The 26,416-nt window shown below is 33.2% G+C and overlaps 1 pseudogene; it reads left to right on the top strand.

Moving 5' to 3' along the window:
• The first annotated feature begins 20,588 nt into the window (after window positions 1-20,588).
• Window positions 20,589-25,963, top strand: LOC120123447 (annotated as a pseudogene).
• Window positions 25,964-26,416: the final 453 nt, after the last annotated feature.

Below are 26,416 nucleotides of genomic sequence, written 5' to 3'. Positions count from 1 at the left end.
TTTTTGTGAGCTTGGTAAGGGTGTTATTAAAACATTGAGATTTCTCCAATAAGACAATAAGTGAGAACACCAATTGAATTTGTTGAAAACGAGCACAAGTATTTATGTGGCATAAGACTAGCATTTGTTTGACGCTCGGGAAACAACGAGGACACCCGAGTTACTTCAGTGTATGCATATTCGATTTATATTGAGAATAGAGATATCCAGATTTTCTCCTTCAATGCTATGACACTTTAATATTAGCGAGTAAGCATTTCCGTAGCAGTGTTGAGACACTTTAGTGATAGTGCTAAGACACTTCAGTGATAAAATTGCAAGGCCGATATGTATATAGGTTCGTATAATGTGTTGATGCATGATATTTTTCCATGATTTATGCTTAATGTATTTTGTTGTAGCATGACTTGACTTGTTAAGTATTCATAGCTAATGTATGTACGTAGTGTTGCGGAGTCATTTATGTGGCACTAAGCCCATAGCTCAACATTCATAATTGTTTTCGTTCGTAGGTTAGTAGGTGTCGAATTTGGAGCTTATCGCCAGACGGATGGATTCCAAATATCATCAGTTGTAGAGTATGCCTTGATTTTCCTTATTGGACATGTATTTCATAGACCCTTGTGTAAATTGAGTCATAACTCTTGTCGTTTTACTTGTCTTTGAGATTTATTTTGGGAGCTCACCGATTTTGTAAACCTAACTATTTTGCTTTTACCTTAATGTAGGGGATGATTTATATTACGAAATTAAAATGTTTTAAGAAAAATTTTGGGTTAGTCACTTCAGTGGCACTGTGTAATATCCAAACCCACCGGGCTTCGGTCAGATCGGATTTTGGGTGCTACAATTTTGGCATTTTTATATCGAGAACTTTACAAGGCTATAATCGTTGAAAAGGGTCAAAAAGACGATCTAGCGGGTTGTCTAGTCTTGCTACAGTCTTGGCATCGTATCAGTTCCCGATTTTTACACTAATTACAATAGTCCCAGTTGAGTTTCCTCTGGCTGGAAGGTTATTTTTTTAACTTTATTTTGTTAGTAAATTTTTCAATTTACTTTTTATCCTTATTTTTTTAGTTTAATTTTTTATATTATTTAGATGGCAACATAAAATTACCAAGACCAAGTAGTTAGGTGCAAATAAAAATTATATATGAATGAGGATCGATATCGTCGGTTGACATACAGTAAATGTTATTTTAGTAAATTACTTAATTTTTTATTTATAATGACTTTTATAATTAATATTTATAGTTTTCTTGGATTTCATATTGTGACGATGAGATCTACCAATTATTGCCACCGGGAATTTTTTGAATACTCAAAGTTGTAGTGTATCGTTACACCTTTGCTTCATTTTATGATTGTGGAGATGCACGTAACAGATTAAGTGTTGCGGTAGTTTGCGCCCCATTAACAAATTCCTACGCAAATATTTGATATGGACACACTCCATAGAATTGATATACATGGGAAACATAAAGAGAATTGACCGAGGAAGCATGTTGCATACATTCAGTAATGGAATTAGTTGCATTTATATGTGTTGAAATAGAGAGAAGAATATTGAGAAACAATAGCTTGACATTTCCATTGATTAAGAGTGAATATATATACACAATATTGGGCACACAGAAATAGGAAACTAGCCTAGAGTTGGGGAATTACAACTAATTACAAGGCACAAAAATAGGAAACTAACCTAGAGTTGGGGGATTACAACTAATTAGAAGGATTTTATAATTAATTACAATAATTTAAAATATAAAGAAAATATGTTATAATTAATTCTCTAATATGCCCCTTAAGATGTAGCTCCAGAGGAGACACCAATCTTGATCCTTAAATCTTGGAATCGGCTTCGTGGAAGCGGTTTGGTAAGAGCGTCGGAAAGTTGATCTGCTAAGGAAACATGAGTAACACGAAGAGCACTTGATTGAACTTGACCCTGAATAAAGTGATAGTCAAGTGCCACATGTTTCATGCACGAATGAAAGACTAGATTAGAACAGAGATATGAGGCACCAACATTATCACAGCAGATAACAGGCGGTGCAGGAAGAGTGATGCCAAGTTCTATGAGAAGGGAACAAACTCAATTGAGTTCAGAAGTAGTAGCAGCAACTGATCGATACTTAGCTTCCGTGGAGGATCGAGCAATTGTACGATGTTTCTTGGATGACCAAGAAATAGGATGACGACCAAGATAGACAATATAGGCAATCGTTAAGGTATAGTCATCTTTGTTTCTAGTCCAATCATCATCTGAGAAGGCATGAAGGGAAAGTGGATTTGCCTTGTGAAGGAATAATCCATGAGTTAATGTGCCACATAGATATCGAAGCAGTCATTTTGCAGCATTCCAATGTTCAGACACCGGATGATGTATGAATTGAGAAAGCTTGTTAACAACATATGCTATGTCTGGGAGAGTGAGGCAAGGATATTGTAGACTGCCAACAATTGTTTTATATTTTGTGCAGTCAGTTAGAGCTGTACCTGAATGAAGTGTGAGATTTTCATCTGTAACAAGTGGTGTAGCAATAGGTTTTGCACCAATCATTTTTGTCCGGGCAAGAAGATCAGTGATGTAGCACCTTTGAGTAAATAGCAGACCAGATGGAGTGGTGAGAACCTCAATATCGAGAAAATAAGACAAGTTACCAAGATCCTTGATTGAAAATCTTGGTGCCATGAGGTCAATGTAGCACTAAATAATATTGGTGTTGGTTCATATGATAATAATGTCATCCACATAAACAAGTAGATATATAGTAATGTCACCTGAGTGAAGAATGAATAGAGAAGTGTCTGTATGAGAGTTCGTGACCCAGACTCAATGAGGAATTGGTGAAGTTCAAGGTACCAAGCCCATAGGGCCTGCTTGAGTCCATATATAACTTTCTTTAGTTTGCATACATGTATTGGGTTGTCTTTATCAACAAATCATGGAGGCTGGGCCATGTAGACATCTTCGGAAAGATAACCCTGAATAAAGACATTATTAACATCCATTTGTTGCAATTGACAACTGTCAGGCTTAGAACAAGTTGTATTATTGTCGGTTTGACAACCAGACTAAAAGTGTCATGATAATCCACTCCAGGTCGTTGATGAAAGCTTTGGCAACTAATCTAGCTTTGTACTTGTCAATAGAACCATTAAGAAGCCATTTAATACAAAAAAACCCACTTACATCCAACAAGATTCTGTATAGAAGTAGATGGAAAAAGCTCCCAAGTTCCATTATGAACAAGAGCATCAAATTCATCATTCATAGCTTGTCTCTATTTAGGATCTTTTAGGGCTTGGGAAACAGTATGAGGCTCAATGTCTGATGGTTGATAAATGATAAAAGTGAGATTCATCTTGGTTAGGGGTTTATAGATGTTGTTTTTCGATCTAGTTGTCATGGGATGAGTATTTTTATGGGTGGGTTGTGCTATGATTGAAACATAAGAGGTCTCAGAATTATGTGGTTCTAGTAGTAAATGGTCGACCATGGTTTATTGGCGATTAACTGAGCTATATTTGGGTAAAGGGAGGTCTATGGACAAGGATCGACGATCGATTGGTGAGGAAGGGCAATGTACTATTTGGGTATTTTGTGACGGATGTTGACATGAGGAATCCTTTTGTGGTGGCATATTGAGTGAGCCACTTGAAATTGGTATAATTTGAACCAAGGGAAGCCATTTGGAAATGTTCTTTGGGGTGGGACGAGCTAGATAGAATTGGTGAGTGCTAAAAGGAAATGAGTTTTTAAGAAATTTGGCATGACGATAAATGTATGTTTTAGAAGTGGATAGAGCGAGACAGATATACACACTTTTTGTTGAAGAGTAGCCAAGTAAAACACAAGAAGTGGAACGAGAGTCAAGTTTATATTGAGAATAAGGACGAAGCCACGAATAACATAAGCAACCAAAAACCTGAAATTTAGTGTAGTTGGGTTGAGACTCAAAGAGTTTCTCAAAGGAGATGAAAGATGTAGTGTGGGTGTGGGCATACAGTTGATGAGATATACAACAGTGGCAAAGGCATAAGTCCAATAAGTTAAAGGCATTGATGCTTGAGTAAGGAGAGATAGACCAGTTTCAACAATATGGCGATGACGTCGTTCAGAAAAACTATTATGTTCTGGTGTATGGGGTGGTGTAGTAAGATATGATATACCGTTGGTGGAGAGGAAACGATCAAGGGCTTGATATTCACCATCATTATCTGAATAGAAGGTAACAATTCAGTGTTTAAATTGGTTTTTGACTAATGCCTTGAAACGTACAAAGACATCATACACATGAGATTTTTGTTTAAGGGGATAATACCAAATATATCGTGTAAAATGATCAACAAAAATAACATAGTATTGAAAACCATCAACAAAATAAACAAGAGAGGTCCAGACATCAGAAAAGATAAGTTCAAGCGGGTAGGATGAAGTTAAGGTAGAAGAAGAAAATGGAATTTTATGACTTTTATTGCATGAACGGGCATTGCAATGTGTGAAGGAGGATAATGGACTAGACAATGGTAAAAGAAATTTGGAAACAATATTTTTCATAATAGTAAATTATGGATGACATAGTCTAGAGTGCCACTCGGAAGAAGTGGTCTTGACACTGGAAAATTCAAGCAATGGTGGAGTGAAAACTAAAGGGGATGTAGTCGACCACTCATATACGACATCCTTAGGTTCACCCATAAAAAGGATTGCCCCGTGTTTAGATCCTTCACCTGAAAAGCAGAGGGTGAGAATTTAATAGAAACATGGTTATGAGTGCAAAATTGATAAATCAAAATTAAGTTCTTTTTCATGGAAGGGACACAAAGGACATTTTATAAAGTAAAGGTGCGAGAGGAAGTAGGTATGGTAGTAGAACCGGTATGGGTTATGTGAAGGGTCGATCCATCGCCAATCATGACATCATCAGATCCTTGGTACGAGCTATGAAGAGAGAGATTGCTAAATTCAAACATAGCGTGGTGAGATGATCCACTATCCACCAACCAAGTAGGTGTAGTGTTGTTGTAACACCCCAACCCGCATCCGATTTGGATCCGAGTCTGAGGTGTCACATTGATTTTTCAAAACTTGTCTCTTATAAAAATCATGAAAATATAATCTTTCATTAAATAAAGATTCATTATTTTATATGAAATAAACTGTTTGGTTTTACAAAACCCATCAGAGCATATTCAACTCAATCTATTAGTACATGCCAACTATATTCAAATAACAAAATACATTTAAAACATCTCTTTTCTAATCTAAACTTTGTAAGGGAGATGCTGACCTGTTTTGCTCCTCTTAGCTTCTCTTCTCGCTTTTCGAAACCTACGTGTGAAATACTCACACGCTAAGTCGATGACATAGTGAGGCATTAAACATATAAAAGTAACTCTAACTACTTAACCATGCATGAACATGTCATATCATGCTATCACACAAACAATATAGCATTACATATAATCAAATGTACACATATACACATCATTCATCCTTTCCAACATTAACCTTATTTTACTATCAATATGATTATCATTTATATCTTGTAATCATATCCTTTTGTACTTAACGTTTTAACCATCATGACTCATTTAACCACACAAAACACATATCATCATTAAAACCATATAATACAATTCGTCTCACAAAAGCATATACGTCATATGTCATATGTTTATTGTCATTGTAATGCCCCAAAAATTTATTTAAGGATTAAATTGAAATGAATTAAAAATACGAGGATTTATTAAATTAAATAATAAAAGACGAGGATGAATATGATTCATAGCTTAGACTAAATTGTAAGAAATGATGATTAAAAGGATATTTTGGTCATTTGGATTAAATTGAATTTAATATTCAATTAGTGGGGAAATAAGATAAGAGATAAGATGAAGAGGGGAATAGGAAGTCAACCCTTTCATCTTCTTATCTTCTTGCCGTGGAAAACTCTCCCCTTCAACTCAAAGGTAAGTTTTCAATTTAATAGTTATTTCATTTGATTATTTTATAGGGATTGAAGCTTTATATATTATGAAAGCTAAAGGAAAATTTAAATGAGATTAAAACTAAGTTATTGATGAGATATTAGAGATTAAAGAAAATGGATTTTTGAGTGACATGATGAAATATGAAGGTTTATGAATGTTTTATGGTAGATTTGACTTGTTATCAACTTAATTAAGAGATATGAAGTGTTAGAATTGGATTTAGAACATGTTAAAAATTGGGTATGATTCTTGAATCTCATGCAGAAGAAAAGATCTTGAGGTTAAGGATGTAGTAAATGCGTATAAATGAGTTTAGATGAAGGTATTGCAGTTAAGGGTATGAAAGGGGTTGGAATATGGAGCATTTGAGCTGGAACTAAGTGATTTTCATGCTCAAAATGTAAATTATGGACAAAGTGCATCGATGCACAAGGAGTGTACCGATGCACACTTAAATAAATAAACATCGAATACAGATAGTGCATCGATGCATAGGCTGTGTACCAATGCACCAGTGAGATGATGCATCGATACACTATAAAATGTACCGATGCATATATTAAATAAATAAATGAAAATAACTTTTATTTTAGTTTAAGAAATGAAAGATTTCAATATATTAATAAGTGATATTGAATGTGCCTTTAATGAATGCTTGAGTAGATCGAAATCAAGCTCCCGAGTCTAGCAAAACAAAATGCAAAGACAAAGTAGCTGAGTAATCAGAATTACGTATTGGAAATAATAGCAAGGCGAACCAGGTGAGTGCATTTAATTATGTACGTACATGTGGTAATAGTTAAAATAGAATAATCTATTGATGTATGCATAGTGATTTCCAAATGGCACTATATATGCTAAAATGATAAGGAAATCATACTGAGTGTATGAATTTCCATATGGAGCACTGAGTGTGCTAAAATTATAAGGAAAACATACTGAGTGTATGGATTTCCATATAGAGCACTGAGTGTACTAAAATGATAAGGAAATCATACTGAATATATGGATTTTTAGATAGGGCATTATATGTGCTAATATGGTAAGGAAATCATACTGAGTGTATGGATTTCCAGAAAAAACACTAAGGGTGATACAAGGATAAGGAAATCATACTAATAGTATGGATTTTCATATAGGGCACTTCATGTGACAAAAATGGTAAAGGAATCATACTAATGGTATGGATTCTCAAATAGGGCACTTCGTTTGCTAAAATGAGAAGGAAATCATATTAAGTATATGATATTCCAGATAGAGCACTGAGAGTCCTAACATTATAAGGAAATTATACGAATTGTATAAATTTCCTATGGAATGTATGGATTCCAATAACGATTAATAAATAAGGTTAATGACATCAGTGATGCAAATTATAGTAAGTATATTGGTAAAATAAGCTTACGAGCTTATGAAATTATAGTAAGTATATTGGTAAAATAAGCTTACAAGCTTATGAAATTATAGAAAGTATATTGGTAAAATAAGTTTATGAGCTTATGAAATTATAGTAAGTATATTGGTAAAATAAGCTTACGTGCTTATGAAATTATAGTAAGTATATTGGTAAAATAAGTTTACGAACTTATGAAATTATAGTAAGTATGTTGGTAAAATAAGCTTACGAGCTTATGGAATAATAGTAAGTATATTGGTAAAATAAGCTTACGAGCTTATGGAATAATGGTAAGTATATTGGTAAAATAAGCTTACGAGCTTAGGGATTTAATGGTAAGTATATTGTTAAAATAAACTTACGAGTTTATGGATTAAATGGTATGTTTATTGATAAGAAATTTTATAGTATCATGGTAAAAGATTGGATATATTGATAACATGATTTTATGGCATTTTGATTTTGACATTGAAATGCATGAATTGTATTGCACGGTTTATTGTTTTAATTGTCTCACTAGGTATATACTTAGCGTGTGATGATTTTCACGCGTAGGTAAAAAGTCAGTAGTGGAATAAAGAATTCAAGGTGACATCAAGCATCGATGAGTATATTTCAATATCAGTAAGACATCATATGATGAAATTTTGACTTAGATAGTGACATGTAATTAATAATGTTCAATTTATTTTGTTGAACTAATTTGGAAACAAAATGGTAAGTTATAGTGATAAAAGAACAAGTTTTTATGAGTTTTATGTAGTTTTCAGAAATTACTGTAGCAGTGCATCGATACAAATTTTAAGTTCAAAATTTTGGTGCATCGACACACTTTTCATGGTACTGTAGCAGTGCATCGGTACACTGTTCACTGTTCATCACTATTCACGGTACTGTTCATACTTATAGTATTGTTCATGAAAAAGTATTTTTTTTCAAATTTGTTATAACAAACATTACTTATTAATATATACTCGTATTTTATTAATATAAGTTCAAATGTGTTGTGATTTTGTAAGAACGTTGTTTTAAAAGTCAATGTGATATCTCAGACTCGTATTCGGGTCGGGTACGGGTTGGGGTGTTACATTTATCTCTTTGTTAGCCCATGTACATATGTGAGAACTAAAGATATGTGAGTACATAGAGGTTGTGCACTATACTGTCACCACAGCTCGTATAATTCCCACTAGGGGCGCGTAGAATTTGTCCCGTAGGACCACTATGTCCCGAAGGACCACATATCACATATTTCCCGAATGACCACTATGTCCCGAAGGACAACATATAACCCTCGACTCTTGGCATGCCAACTATACCCCTAGCTCTCATGACACATAACATGGGCATTATCATTTATCTTATTTCACATATTCACATAAAAACGTAGTTCACTTTCACATATCACGTAGCTTATGTCACATAACTTGGATCATATATCCTTATAGTCACATATATTACTTTTGTAAAACTTGTATCAACTTTTCATGTCATTTCATATTTCATGTCACATTGCTTATATCTTATTCTTATGTTTTTCCATATTCATATATTCACATACCTTAAAATCATATAGCTTATATCATTCATGCATAGTCATATAATTTAATATTACATGGTTTATATCATATTCACATATGATCATATATATCATTTTCACTATCGCACATGACTTATCACACTAACAAACACTTATACAAATCATGTAACATACATAGTAACATGTTATCACATATACTCATGCATACATATAAATCATAACAAACACATGCTTATATATATGAACTCATACATTCTACTATAGGAAATAGACTCATCGCAAGTCGTATTTTCATTAACACCAGATACCAATAGTATGCACTCACCTGGCCTCACTAGTCAATATCGAGCACTTATAACGCTTTGTCTTTCCCTCGATCGATCTTACTCGCCAATTGTTCCGGAACTCGTTTAGACTTAATATCTACATAAATATAGATTCCAAGACAATCATCAGAAGCCTAAACATCATAACTTGATTCTAATAACTTAAGCTAGTTGATGAATATAATTTACGTTTTCCATTAAGGGGGTATCGGTACACTAAGGGTGTATCGGTACCCAAATTGGGTTCGAAATTTCCATGTATCGATACATGCCTGTGTGTATCGATACATAGGTATTGGTACACCTCTGAATGTATCGATGCACCTTAAAGTTATTCTTCAAAATTTAGTCTTAATGTATCGGTACCTATTTATAGTGTACAGATTGACCTACCCTGAATAGACTGTTTTCACCCAAAAATCATCAATGCTTAACACAAATTTTCATGTATAAAACCCTTATTATGTTACCAAACTCATCCATAACACTTTAACTAATTTCTATCATTCCATCACCTTATGATCTCCCATATTTCATCCAAATTCTTAAAGCTAAGAATCATACCAAATTTTCCATGTAATCCAAACTTAATTCTAACACTTATAACTTCTTTTTCACACCTATGTCATGTCAAATTCAGCTTTCAAATTCACTAAAACCTTCTCATTCAAAATTTCTCTTAAAAACTCTATTTATTTAATCTCTCCCAAATATCCATCTTTGAGTTTTTACTTATCTTTAGACTTCCTTAATCTTTCTTAATACCCAAAGAGTCAAAACCAACTTATAAATTCAAAGAACAAACAACTTAAAATCAACTTACCTTAAAATGGAGCTCACGGGAAGAAGAAAGTAAGAAGAAGAAGAGAGCTTCAGACTTTTCCCTTATCTCACCCAATTCCACGTATTTATATCACTTAAAGGGAAAAAATAAAATCTTTGCTTTAAAAAGACCATAATACACTTCCATCTTTCCTTCTTTTCCAATCAGTCATACCCAAAGAAATTATAATTAAATCCCTAAACTTTTTACTTATTTCGAAATTAAGTACCAAATTTCCAAATTTTACATTTTAGTCACTAACCCGGTTATTGGGATGTTACAAATCTCCCCTACTTTAAGAAAATTCGTCATCGAATTTTCATTGCACACATTGATAAGAACATATATTCTAATGTTCTCATGTTGTTTCTTTTATTTAATCTTTCGCATTATCATTAATAACTTGGCTTTCATCACTTCAATTCTTTAACTACCTTTTTCCTATATACATCCATATAATGTCACTTATCATATAGACAATAGCATTAGTTTGTTATCACTCGAAATCATAAATTCGTCACATTCCTTATCAATCTTTAATTGCCTTGCCATAACAACCAAACTTTTACTCCCTCTTAACTTGATTACCTCTAAAACTTCCTTAATACATATAAATCATTCTTTGTTTCTCTGAGTATGTCTACTTGTCAAAGAAAATGAAATCCTTAATTCTTTATCATAATTGATTAACATACACTTTGCAGATTCAAACAACCTTTCGTATTACCCGACATGTCTTTCTTACTTCTAGTCACACTTAAAATCTATACCTCAACATAATCTTTATCACATCTGATTTTTTAAACTCTGTCCTTTTCATTTCTTTTTCCACTTATCCTTTCATAATCAATATTTTCTTATAACATAACTAACCCATATCTTTCACCCGTGCTCTCACACTCTTTTTAAGTTTATTTCCCTTATATTTATCTCTAATTACTCATCTTTATTGCATCTTCATAACTCTTATAATCCATATGAAATGCTCAAAATTTTGTTCTTATACAAAATCCTTATTCTATTTGCAATCTACATATTCTACTACTATCTTTAGCTTCCTTTAGATACACAAATCCTTATCTTCTTAGCTATACCATATTCATAAGATCCAATATACAACTGTATCCAAATTCACGTCACACTTGATTAATTTACTCTGACATTATCTTCTAATCCTTTAACTCAATTACACTAATTATCACATAACTTCGTTAATCAACACTAGTTCTTCCAATCTGAAACGTAAACATTCATCGAACCATTCATATACATTCTTTCATTCGAACTTAACTCATCAAACTCATATTCTTACTTATCAAATCCACATCCTTTCTCATAAACATATGCTCTTATAACTTCTTGTTATATCATTCTCATCACTTACTTTCACCTATATCATAGTCACGTGGCTTATCTTATATACATATATTCACTTACACCTAAATTATTTACATATCAATAATACTCTTTAAGTCTGGTACAAGCTATTCACAAACCACTTACATACTTTCTTTTCATTAAAATCATCCTTACAACGACTCATTCAACTTATCCAACTGCACGCTTATCCATACACGTTACGATTCCCCTGTTCTAAATTCATAAACTTTGTCTTCATATATCAGATAAACTTATCACCGAATATTTATTCTCGAACTTTCTACAATTTCTCACCACATCATTTGATCTTTGAATGTTCTTATGGTGACACTAGTTCACCATATTCTATCTTATCCACAAAATAACAAAACTACTTCATATTATTTTTCCTATTCAAAATGATGAAAACCTTCTATCACTAATCAAATATGATTTCAATCTTTTGAAATCAACATTTGATCTTACGAGACACTTCCAGAGGTGCCCGCTCTTCATCCTGCCTGGCCAGGGCAGGTGAATTACTATCACAATCAGATTTACCTATCACTTCATTTTGAAATCATCATAATCATACTTCTATTATAACTTAACAATCTAATTCTATTAGCAAGACAACATACTCCTTACACTATCATATCAGAAATTTTCACTCTATGTTGGTATGTACACATTTTTAAAACTCGTTTACCTTCAGTTTAAGTCTAGAATCAGCTAAACCTTAGCTCTGATACTATTAAATGTAACACCTCAACCCGTATCCGATCCGGATCTGAGTCTGAGGTGTCATATTGATTTTTCAAAACTTGTCTCTTATAAAAATCATGAAAATCTAATCTTTCATTAAATAAAGATTCATTATTTTACATGAAATAAACTGTTTGGTTTTACAAAACCCATTAGAGCATATTCAACTCAATATATTAGTACATGTCAACTATATTCAAATAACAAAACACATTTAAAACATCTCTTTTCTGATCTGAACTTTGTAAGAGAGATGCTGACCTGTCTTGCTCCTCTTAGCTTCTCTTCTCGCTTTTCGGAACCTACGTGTGAAACACTCACACGCTAAGTCGATGACTTAGTGAGGCATTAAACATATAAAAGTAACTCTAACTACTTAACCATGCATGAACATGTCATATCATACTATCACACAAACAATATAACATTACATATAATCAAATGCACACATATACACATCATTCATCCTTTCCAACATTAACCTTATTTCAATATCAATATGATTATCATTTATATCTTGTGATCATATCTTTTTGTACTTAACGTTTTAACCATCATGACTCATTTAACCACACAATACACATATCATCCTTAAAACCATATAATACAATTCATCTCACAAAAACATATACATCATATGTCATATGTTTATTGTTATCTCTTTGTTAGTCTATGTACATATGTGAGAACTAAAGATATGTGAGTACATAGAGGTTGTGCACTATGTTGTCACCACAGCTCGTATAATTCCCACTAGGGGTGCGTAGAATTTATCCCGTAGGACCACTATATCCCGTAGAACCACTATGTCCCGAAGGACCACATATCACATATGTCCCGAATGACTACTATGTCCCGAAGGATCACATAGAACCCTCGATTCTTGGCATGCCAACTATACCCCTAGCTCTCATGACACATAACATGGGCATTATCATTTATCTTATTTCACATATTCACATAAACACGTAGTTCACTTTCACATATCACGTAGCTTATGTCACATAACTTGGCTCACATATCCTTATAGTCACGTAGATCACTTTTGCATAGCTTGTTTCAACTTTTCATGTCATTTCATATTTCTTGTCACATTGCTTATATCTTATTCTTATGTTTTCTCATATTCATATATTCACATACCTTAAAATCATATAGCTTATACCATTCATGCATAGTCATATAATTTAATATTACATGGTTTATATCATATTCACATATGATCATATAGATCATTTTTACTATTGCACATGACTTATCACACTAACAGACACTTATACAAATCATGTAACATACATAGTAACATGTTATCACATATACTCATGCACACATATAAATCATAAAAAACACATGCTTATATCTATGAACTCATACATTCTACTGTAGGAAATAGACTCATCGCAAGTCATATTTCCATTAACACCAGATATCAATAGTATGCACTCACCTGGCCTCACTACTCAATATCGAGCACTTATAACACTTTGTCTTTCCCTCGATCGATCTTACTCGCCAATTGTTCCGGAACTTGTTTAGGCTTAATATCTACATAAATATAGATTCCAAGATAATCATTAGAAGCCTAAACATCATAACTTGATTCTAATAACTTAAGCTAGTTGAGTAACATAATTTACATTTTTCATTAAGGGGGTATCGATACACTATGGGTGTATCGGTACCTAAATTGGGTTCGAATTTTCCATGCATCGATACATGCCTGTGTGTATCGATAAATAGGTATCGGTACACCTCTGAATGTATCGATGCACCTTAAAGTTGTTCTTCAAAATTTAGTCTTAGTGTATCGGTACCTATTTATAGTGTACAGATAGACCTACCCAGAATAGAGTGTTTTTACCCGAAAATCATCAATACTTAACCCAAATTTTCATGTATAAAACCCTTATTATGTTACCAAACTCATTCATAACACTTTAACTAATTTCTATCATTCCATCACCTTATGATCTCCCATATTTCATCCAAATTCTTAAAGCTAAGAATCATACCAAATTTTCCATGTAATCCAAACTTAATTCTAACACTTATAACTTCTTTTTCACACATATGGAAAGTCAAATTCAGATTCCAAATTTATTAAAACCTTCTCTTTCAAAATTTCTCTTAAAACTCTATTTATTTAATCTCTCCTAACATATCCATCTTTGAGTTTTTACTTTTCTTTAGACTTCCTTAAGCTTTCTTAATACCCAAAGAGTCAAAACCAACTTATAAATTCAAAAAACAAACAACTTGAAATCAACTTACTTTAAAATGGAGCTCACGGGAAGAAGAAAGTAAGAAGAAGAATAGAAATTCCAAACTTTTCCCTTATCTCACCCAACTCCACGTATTTATATCACTTAAAGGGGAAAATAAAATATTTCCTTTGAAAATACCATAATAACCTTCCATCTTTCCTTCTTTTCCAATCAGTCCTACCCAAAGAAATTACGATTAAATCCCTGAACTTTTTACTTATTTCAAAATTGAGTACCAAATTTCCAAATGGGATGTTAGAGTTGTTGCCCAAAATAGCATGATTGGCTCGTGGTTGCCAAGGTGTGGAGGGGTGATATCCCTATGAGCCTTGAGGATAAGATGTTGGTTATTATTGATTAGTGACAATCTGAAACATCGGGTATCATTTGGCAGTGTGTCCTTGAGTGTCACATGCTTGACATCGACCTATATAAGGTTTGGGTTGGTGTTTATCATGAGGAGAAAGCATAGTGGTAAGGCCTGGTTGTTGTGGATTGGTGGCTGGTGGACGCCAGTTTGGACGATTCCGGAAGGCCGTGGGATTTATCGTGGCTGGTAGTGATAGAGAAAGTGGTTGAGCGGTCTGAAGAGATGCTTCTTTGTTGAGAAGTTTTTCATGAAGTTAAGCAAAAGAAATTGACGTGTCACGGGCATTAATGGCATCAATGACATATTTATACTCATCACTTAGTCCTTCTAGAACCCGATCAATAAGATCCTCATCATCAATTAGCTTCCCTAGAAGAGCAAGTTCATCGACACAAGTCTTTATCGCCTATATGTATTCACTAATTGATTTTGAGCCCTTGTTACACCATTTTAATTATTCCTTCAATTGTTTAATATGACCACGAGATGGTTTGGCGTAGGTATTAGCTAAGGTTTGCCATGCATCAAGTGGAGTGGTGGTGCGGGCAATAAGTGGTTGCGGTGAAACGGAGATGACACCAAGGAGAGCGTTAAAAAGAGACGATCTTAACGCTTTTAGGTTGTGTACGCCATATTTGGATATGTAACACCATTGACAGTGACAGTGGGTGGTAGTGGAGTTTGAGTGCCATCAATAAAGTGATAAAGATCATAACCTTCAAGAAGAGATTGGATTTGAAGGTTCCATGTGAGATAATTGGTGGATAACAATTTGGTGATATTGGAGAGATTGATTGTAAGGAGAGGATGTTGAGGATCTAGAGAATTTTAGATAGTAATAGGATCGTTGGTGGAAGAGAAAGTCGTATCGGAAACCATTGAAGGGACTGGTGGTGTAGTTATATATATATATATATATATATATATATATATATATATATGAAAGATCGTGTTGTTTTTGAAAAAAAAGAGGAAAATATACCCAGAAAGATTAGGCTCTTGATACCATGTTGAAATAGAGAGAAGAATATTGAGAAACAATGGTTTGACATTTCCATTGATTAAGAGTGAATATATATACACAAGATTGGGCACACAGAAATAGGAAACTAGCCTAGAGTTAGGGAATTAAAACAAGGTACAGAAATAGGAAACTAGCCTAGAGTTGAGGGATTACAACTAATTACAAGGATATTATAATTAATTACAATAATTTAAAATATAAAGAAAATTTGTTATAATTAATTCTCTAATAATATGTCATATATGTTTCGAGATTACAACTGTTGACCTTGATTTTGACATTTCTCCCTACCTCTGAAATTATGAAGAAAATGGGAAACTATATTTAACAACACCGAAAGAGAGAGAACAATGGGAAGAAATAAAGGTCAAATTCGTAAAGGACAAGAAATCATCATCATCGACTTCTTCGTCTTCGTCTTCTTCTTCTACTTCTGCCGAATATTTTGCATCTTAGACAAGTTATGTTTTATATCATACATATAATGCTTCAATGGAGAGTTAGTCGAAATGGGTTGGAGGTTCATGAGATGTAATGCAAAGCACTCAAACATCTTCAACAAAACATGCGAGTGAATGTGATCATATTATATATGGTCAACAAGGTACTGATTTCAGTGGTCAATTCTAGTCAATGACAAAAATGATAACGTCAAATACCTTAAGAACTCCATCATCGTATTTCGAAGGTGGATATCAAAGTGGAGTGATGTTTAGTGCACCTCTTGTTGAAGAAACAAATAAAGATAAAGACGATTAATGCGGACGACCAAGACGAAATTGATGAATCCTATGCCATTATCATTCGACCACTCCTCGACATCGTCAAGAATTACGAAAATATAAATAAATTTTTGTATGGATCGTATTATTTGTAACACCCCTTTTATTATTATTTTGTAATAAAATTATTTCGTATTAAACCATTTTTAAAATTAAATTTGACCAAACTCGTCACGTCAATGTGACGAGTTTCAACGGTTATATTTTTTAAAATTCAAAAGTTTTTCATTGTCCAACGGCTTGTGGAGTTTTAAATTTCAGAGGAACTCATCACCTCGACGTGACGAGTTTTGTAATTTTTTTTATTTTTTATAATTTTAAATTAATTACTAAATTTAAAAAAAATAAATTACTTTTCATCGGATTCGTCACGTCGCCATGACAAATTTTTATAAAATATATTATAATGTTGGCACACACGTGGTACACTTACCTGGGACCATTAAAAATTATATTTTGGACAAACTCATCACGTCGAGAGGACGAATTTACGTGCACAGTAATTTTGTCATAGTTTACAAAATAAATATCATTATAACTTATTGTACCAATTAATTTTGGCGGGTGACCTATTGGGAAAAAAAACTTGTGCCCTAACCTACAAAGACTGAATACTTGCAAGTAAGTACTAAAAAAATACTGGGTCAAGTCGCAATATATCTAGGATAACTGTGTAACCTTTTACAAATCATATGATTTACAAAAGTTCGCGTTGTAAAACTTAAAATTTAAAAGTTAGAAATTGCATAATCGAGACATAAAGTTAAAAAAATATTGTCATTGATGGAATGATGTCATTTTCCTACTAACAAGTATTACCCAAGTCATCTATTCATGAATACGATTCTTCATATGTGATGTTTGAAAGATTGTCTCATCAATGATTGTTTTCGGTTACTCTAAAGTCAAATCGTACATATTTATCTAAAAATTTAAATATATAATTTACAGGGCGAAGTCGAATACTCATTTAATTAAATATTATATTTAGGTCTGATTCGTGTCTCATACTATTTAATGAGTCTGATACTTAACCTGTAATATTTTTTTTTCTAAAAAAGTACATATTTTTTCCTATCGAGTCAATTATGACAAGTCAAATATTTTTAAAAATTCCTATTTAAAATTCATTCACACATAAAATCTCAGTTTTTGTCAATACAACCAACAGTCTTATCCATAATACTAGAAATACTTTAATGGGTATTATTATTTCTTTATTTTATAATTAAATATAAATAATTTTTATATCTAATTTTAGGTAAGAGTGAATAGAATCAGATTGGGTCAAATTTGAAAACCTCCCATCTAAAACCTAGTTCATACGAGCTGAACTTGTCCATAGGCCAGGCCGTGATCTCATTTTAAAGGATTTCATAGTCAAAATTCACTCAAATTACCCAATTTACAATTCAAATATAAAAAATTATTTAATTTTTTAAGTAGTTATATAATTAAATTTAAATTTGAGCCGAATCGACTCGGAAGTGAAAAACCATGGCCTTAAATCAACCCAAACCAGTTCCGGCCAGTAGGATGGACATGTTATTGGACCCATGAAGAAGTCTAATATGGGTCAAGCCTGCTAGATTGAAGGAGTACCTCCGCCAGCGGACAGTTCTAGCTTTAAGGCCTAAACTATGCGTTACCGCAGTTAAGTAGTCAAGGAAAATTAAAGGATTTGAACTCATATTTTGAACGATCCAATCCGATCCAACTTCGCGTTTAACAATTTTTTTTATCCATGGCAAGATTATCAACACGGAGAGACCTAATTTAAGGAACTCAAAGCACGAAACAAGCTACCTTAGTGATTAAAGAATAATTGTTGTCTTTAGAGGTCTTGGGTTCGAGCATATCATATGACAGAGGTATTTGAGCGCTCATTGTCAAATGAGTTGATAGTCTTTCAGACAAATATTATCTTATAACCATCTTTATGTGGTGTTGAAATGGAACTCAAGAATGTTTATTTGTGTTCATGCATCGGACATTTAAACAAATGAAAAACTCTTATACCATTAAAAATATTAAGATTAACGCATTCATATAACTAAAAACAGGGACAATCGCAAAATTTATACAAAGAGATTAGAATTTAAGAAGTAATATTAAAAATTTAAAATATATGAAATTATAAAATTTTAGAAGTATGAAATTAAATCATTAGTATAAAAAATCTAAAGTATATGAAGATTTAAAATTTTTAAAGATGCAACTGGAATCTAACACTCCCTCAATATATCTTTCAGTAAGAATATTACACCGAGAAGAGCATGCATTCACTCCAGTTGTAGCACATAAGACATTACTTTCTATTGTGGAAAGTGATTTTACCCGGTAGGATCCTTCCCAAACCCATTAGAGCATGAGCTGCAAGCAGTGAACCCTGCGAGTCAGTTCAGTCATTCGGGCAACAAATGGAAGCTTAACCGTTTCTCTATTCCGAAGACGCTTCTTGTCCCACCTACAAACAACATGCATGAAAATTTTCATCATCGACAAGCCAAAAGTATACTTTACAAACTAAGACAGTTTGAAAGGATTTTTATTGATGCAAATCAATTATTATAAAGCTTCTTCAACTAGGAAATGCAGCCTTCCACACATCAATCAAGCTTTGAAGGTATCTCGTATGTCAACAAAGCAATGATACGTAGGAGAATTTATACAAACATGTCTACTGCATACAGTCCCCTTAGCGAAATCAGGGATAAACAATGCCAATCCAAAATTGTAAGAACGTACCCTGCAGAGCTAGCTAATTAATCTCAAGCCTAAAACAACAAAAGACCGCCGAAATTCATGGCGGCAATCAAACATCTAAATCAAAATTTTAATAAGAATTAAAATTGTACCAGCATACTATTTTTATACATTTATCAAAAGGAAATCCAGCAAGTGTACTGTCGCCTGTGGAAATTCATAAATCAAATGCGTTTATCCTGAAATGCGTCACGAACTCAATTAAAATGCTTGATTAAATGAAGTATTCGGTGCATACCGATCTTCATGACGAACAACTTTGCCATCCTCAGCATATAGTCCGATCAGTGATCGGTGATATCATATCTATGTTTCTTCCGAAGAATTTGTATTGTTGTTTAATTGTCAACTAATATCTGGAATAAATATGCAGAGGTTGAAACCTCTAGCTATATCAACCATCAATTTGAAACAAAAGCAAAATGAAAGAGAACTTCAAAGTTCAGACCTCTTGCTTTCCAGCTGAAATTGCATTTTCTGTGACGCATAGCCCAGTGGGCAAGGGTATTAGCAGCTTTGTTTGTTTCTCTACGTGTAAAGACAACCTTGAAGCTAGGGTTCAAACCAAGTGAAGTTTGAGCTTCTTTATGATGGAAACCGGCGATAGAGAGGGCGAGGAAGGGATTAGTTAGTGATGTCAATCAAGCCACATGTCATTAATGTTTAATGAAAGAGCTTACATGATTGTTAATAAAATTGATATAATTCTACATTTGGTCTTCATTACTTATACATTCAATCAATTTGGTCATAATTTTAATTAAAAAAAATTAACCCTTCAATCATGTGATAACACATATAAGAATGTGTCATCACATGATTGGAGGCTAATTTTTTAAATAAAATTAAAATTATGATCAAATTGATTGAATGTGCAAGTATTGAAGATCAAATATAAAATTATATTAATTTTACTAATAAATGTTAACGAAAATTGATTTGATTGATATCATTTAAATAGTTAAATGATCTTATTGATAAAATTAAAAGATAAGAGATTACAATAGAATTATCTTATAATTAAGCAGTCAGATATGTAATTTACCCTTTATTTAAAGGACATAAAAGGCAGCGGGGTGACTGGAGTCTGGCGGTAGCCAAAGGTTTGCGCGTGGAAAATACGGAATAGTAGACGACTTTGGTTTAGGATACATTTCCATAATTCCATTCCCAATAGTGTTTTTGCACGTTTTTTCATTTTGTTTTTCCTTTTATCTTAGTTTCATCGTAGTAAAGACCATTTCTTAAAAAGTAAGTCATTTCCAAAGTTTTCAAGTAAACAAAAATTCAAAAATATCACTGCAAGTTATCGATCGGCAATGGTGAAAGAGACGGAATACTACGATGTGTTAGGGGTCAGCCCTTCTGCTACAGAGGCTGAAATCAAGAAAGCCTATTATATCAAGGTGATTATTTCTCTATTGCTGCTAAATTAGGTTAATCTTTTTTCACAGTTTTGAGTGTTGGTAGATCTATCGGAAAACAATCTTTGATAGTTAAATCAGAGCTCATCTCTGTTCAGCTAGATTAGGTTATATTTTTTAGATTTAGTGCTGACAGATCCGTCTGAAAACACTCTTTGATTGTAGAATCAGAGCTGGCCTTTCTTATTCAAAGAGTACTAACCAATTTAATCTGTTTTTCTTAGATTAATTTGCTCAGTACTAAGAGTTTCCCCCTTTGTCATTCTCCATTCTTTTTTTTTTAAAATAGATCGGTATATCCTTATGCAGTTCAGCTAATGCTCAGCAATTTTTTGCCTTCAACTTTTTCCTGTATGGTTAGTGGTCCTTTTAAGATAAAATCTTCACTTTGTTTATTGTATGCAGGCCCGGCAGGTTCACCCGGATAAAAATCCCAATGATCCTCTAGCAGCACAGAATTTTCAGGCAAGCCTTATATTTAGCATGACCAACAGTCTGCTTCCCAAAAAATTGGTGTTTTAAATAATGGTTTCTCTTCTTATATAGTCTAGTAATTGTAATAATGGAAGTGTAGACTTGCTTGGAGGGATGTCTTCACTTTACCCGCTAATAATGTTTCAGCACCACATACTTGCCTTACTGCCAAATGCTGCAGACTGGCATACTAAATCAGTGTCTTTTTTGTTTAACTCTGGCAATTTTGCCATAGCTTCTTTTCAGGACCTCGCCTACTTAAAATTTTTATTGGCTTGTTGGATCCAGAACTAATAACATTTATCATTGCGCCATGAATTGTTTAGTTGTCTGCTATTGTTTTTAAAACTCTTTAAAGCTGTTTGGGTAAAGAACAATGATCTTTTATCTGAATCTCATTGTTCTTGTGGAACACTGAGATTAAACCTAAATCCTTTCACAGTTCACACCATACGAGGTAATAATTATGAATTATATTATTTTTTTAATATACTTTAATTAGGACCATACCGACATATCCTCAGTAAGAGGAAAAAAGAGACAAATTGTTTAACTATACGGTTATATGGACAGTCTTTTGAACATTGTGTCAAGTACAAACTGCTTCAGTTTCTAACCTTATTGTGTTCATTGCACCTGTTCTTTACCTCAATATTGGTTAGATCTTTCTGGTGAGTTCTTATTTTCTGAGTTCTACTCAGGTGTTGGGAGAGGCCTACCAAGTATTAAGTGATCCAACACAACGACAAGCATATGATGCTTATGGGAAATCAGGAATCTCAACGTTAATTTCCTATTCTAAGTCTATTAATATATATAAATCTCTAGGTTCATAGTTTGTCAATTTTTTTAAAGAAGGGTGATATTCTTTCCATGGATTTTAATTTGATGTTTTTTGTAACCTGCAGTGAAGCAATTATTGATCCTGCAGCAATATTTGCAATGCTTTTTGGTAGTGAGCTTTTTGAGGAATATATAGGGCAGCTTGCTATGGCTTCAATGGCCTCACTAGACATTTCTATGGAAGAGGAGCAATTTGATACTAAAAAGTTGCAGGAGAAAATGAAGGTCAAAGTTCTTGTTTATGCATGTAGAAGATAGGGACTTGTACAAAGAATTTCAATTTTGATAGAGTGAGTTATTGACGGAAGAAATAGGGCAAATGAAGTCTTAATTCAATAAACTACGGATTATGTTTTGCATCATTGTAACTCCTCTTATTGTTTGAACCTAGGAAATATTGTGGAGAGGAGCAAAACTAGCTTTGACTTTACAAGTTTCCATAAAACACCCTTAAACATCTACACCCACTTCCTCTGTAATTTTAAGATAAATATATAGTTGGGTTGGGGCCTTTTTTTTTGGGGTGGGGGGGGGGGATGTATCCTAACTTATCTTCTGAAAAGACAAACATGCCTTTCTATCTCAAGTGATCTTGATTTGAACGGTTTGGGAAAATATTTTTTGAATAAGTCGTTAATTATGGAATTGGTTTTTTAATAATAAAATTATTTTTCTTATTTTCATTGCCAGTGAGGTGTTACTGCATTTATTAGAAGTCACTATTACGGTCCCGTAGCTTCTAACTTTTTGTTCTTGACCTCCTTACATGGTTTTTCTGAAAACAAGAAAACTAAAAAGAGGCAGGTGTTAAAAAGTTAATTTTCTCCTGTATTATTTTATATAATGTCAGAATTTATAAGGCAATGAGTATCTTGGAGTATTAAGAAATTTTGATCAACTTACAGTTGATAAATTATTCTTAGTATCATGATGGATTGTTGGTTTGATGTAGCTTTATTTTTTATAGAAAGATTTTTTTCATCAGTGTTGACTTCTTTTACCTACTGATAAAATATTATCCCCGTCATCATCAACTGTGCAACGTAATACAAAATCTATTCATAGGTGGTAGAAGCATTTGCCAAGTATGGTCACTTGAATCCCATATAACACAATTATATTTTTATATAAATTTCTTGATGCAAAATGTTTGTCTACAGGTTGTTCAAAAGGAAAGAGAAGAAAAACTTGCACAAATTCTGAAGATCGACTAAATCAATATGTCCAAGGAAACAAAGAGGATTTTGTTAATCATGCAAAAGCTGAGGTATCAAGGCTCTCTAATGCAGGTACTATTTCCTGTTCTCTGAAAATTGGAAATCATTTTTCACCTTGTTGGATGAATTCCTACATGTAAACAATTAAACATCTTCATGATTCTTCACCGCTCATTTTAATTGGCCGTCTGAAATGATTGCATTAATGACAAAAGTGAACAGTCATCAACACCAAATTGAAGATTAAACTTAAGTGCTGTATATTCTTAAATATTAATCTGTTTTTCTTGTTGATATCAGTTTAATCTTGCATTTAGGTTCCAATTTTAATTTGCCTGGAGGTGGAAAATTATAAAATTCGATTATTTAATCTAGTTTGTGATTTTTTCAAATGACTTTCCAGTTTGGAAAACCCTTATATGCAATACACATGGGGCAATTTTGGTGCCATTCAGTGTAAACTTGGTCACTATCGGGGTTCTTTGATAAAAGTTTCTAAATTGGTGATTGAAAATGGATGCCAAAGCCTGCTCACAAATTTTAATTTAGGATAGGTATATCTGCTTTGCATGTCTTCAAACTCGTTTTTCCTCATTATCTTTGTTTTTGTTGGATCTTTGATTGTAGAATTGATTTGCAGTACTGACTGATTTGCTGTACATGTTTTACAGCTTATGGTGTTGATATGTTGAATACAATTGGTTATATATGTAAGACAAGCAGCAAAAGAGCTTGGGAAGAAAGCAATATACTTGGGTGTGCCATTTGTTGCTGAGTGGTTCAGAGTCAAAGGCCATTCTATTAAATCCCAATTAACAGCAGCAACAGGTGAGTAAAGTGGCTAACTTTGATGATTAGTACACAATGATCATGTTTTGTTGATAACCCTTTGATTTTGTACTGCTGTTTGATCAATGATGTGTCTTTTATTCAATCCTTAACAAGGATAAAATCAATTGCACTGTTAATGTTTCTTGTAAATAAGACTTTTTGTGGAAAGAGCTGTTGCGCTCAATCATTTTTTAGCCTTCTTGGTTTAGGTGCAATTGCTTTGCTTCAGCTTCAGGAGGATATGAAGAAGCAGCTTAATGAAGAAGGAAACTACACTGAGGAGGAGCTTGAAGAGTACATGCAATCTAACAAGAAGCTGATGATTGATTCTTTATGGAAGCTTAATGTAGCTGACATAGAATCTACTCTTTCTAGTGTTTGTCAAATGGTTGTTTCACTTGTCTCTTCTTTTATGGCTATTAGATGACACTGATTTAGTTATTTGTTGTATATTCCTAGTAATCTGTCAAACTTCTGTTTTAGGTTCTCCAAGATGGCAATTGCAGAAGGGAAGAGCTTCGAGCACGAGCGAAAGGGTTGAAAACTCTTGGTAAAATCTTCCAGGTATGCATTTCTTTTCCCATTTCTATTGCTTTTTCCCTTTCTTAATTTGAAATCTTCATGAAAATGCTATGGTATGGTGTAGAGGGCCAAGTCTGCCAATGGAAGTGAGAGTGAACCTGTTGTAGGCAGTAGTGGTGTACGTACATTGGATGGAAATGAACCAAGCCTTGACGGCAGTTCTCCTAATGCATCATCAATGTCTTTAAATCAGGAAGAGTTATCTCGTTCTACATTTGCATCACAGGTATGATTATTATGCCGGTCAATAAACTCTTTGTTTTATCCATGTGAATATGGGCCCTTATGTGCTGATGGCATTATAACTATTCTAGGTTAGCGTTACCTACCTGCTATATAAGCAGGCTAGCAAAACTATTTTAATTTCATAGTTTTTGGTTACTTTGGTTATGTTTAGAAAATCTGGAATTGATCTTGAGATATGCAGATGAGATCTTGAAGAACTTTCATCTGATATTATCATGTGGTGTGTGTGAGAGTAATGTTTATATTTTTCTTCACATGACCTTGAAATTTTTAACTCAAAATTCTGAACCAAAGTAAATTTAAAGCACTACATTAGATGTAGTGTCTGGGTTCTTATGTTCAAAACAGACAGATTGAAATTATTTTATTTCCAGAAAGACCCTGAATGTGCCACTTTTTCGTTTGGTAGGAGATGGGAAATGAAGGTGAATGCTAGAGAATCACAAATGTTCTTTCTCACCCATGTCACTACTGTTCTTACGTGGCTTAACTACTTTTTTGAAAAAGTATTATTTTTCTGACTATTTAAAGCATTGAAATTGTAGAGTCCCTACGTGGAAGCCCCCAACTTCGTGGATGCCCAGTTCACCTTCAACTTTCCAAGACCAACAGCACCACCTGGTGCACAAAGGACATTCTTGAATTAGCCGAGGTTGAGATGGTTCATCTCTAAATGTGCATGTTTTGTATTCGTGGATGCAGCTATCACAGGTATTTGTGAATGTCATGTCATTTGTGTACGTATACCTGTCTCTGGGTGGTCTGTATGCATAGCGTGAAAGAATGATGGCTGTAGAATATTGTTGTTTGCATTTCACAGGTTGGCTGAGATATTACCTTCTTGCCTGCCTTTTTTTAGTAGTTCTTTTGCATTTGTTGTGTTGTGGTTTTAGAATGTAAATTAGTAATACACACACCCCTTTGCCTCCGTTTCTTTGTTTGAAATGAAGTAATTGAATTCAGATATTGAATACACTGTATACAATGATAGTACTAGCAACATTATTCATGCAATAGCGTAGGGTGAAGGGGAAGTTCTACAGTGCGGCACCCTTAATATACAATTAAAAAAAGGTGTTACCGGTTTTATTATTATTTAAATAACAAAACCGGTAGAAAAAATAACAAAATCGGTAGAAATAATAATGTTTCTAGTAATTTTTTACCGGTTTTATTATTTAAATAATAACAAAACCGGTAACGTCTTTTTTTATCCATATATTAAGGTTGTTGCACGTGATCATTTCCTAGGGTGAAGATATATCATAAAATGATTTTGTATTTTTTTTTCTTCAATTTTCTTTCTTTTGCTTAAGTGAGCTTTTATTTATATATCTAATTAAGTATATGAGAATATTATTATTTTTTGTTTAATTAAGTC

The sequence above is a fragment of the Hibiscus syriacus genome, unplaced genomic scaffold (assembly GCF_006381635.1).
Source record: "Hibiscus syriacus cultivar Baekdansim isolate YM2019G1 unplaced genomic scaffold, ASM638163v2 tig00110393_pilon, whole genome shotgun sequence".
Taxonomy (NCBI): domain Eukaryota; kingdom Viridiplantae; phylum Streptophyta; class Magnoliopsida; order Malvales; family Malvaceae; genus Hibiscus; species Hibiscus syriacus.
This window is presented reverse-complemented; position numbering and strand designations above follow the sequence as displayed.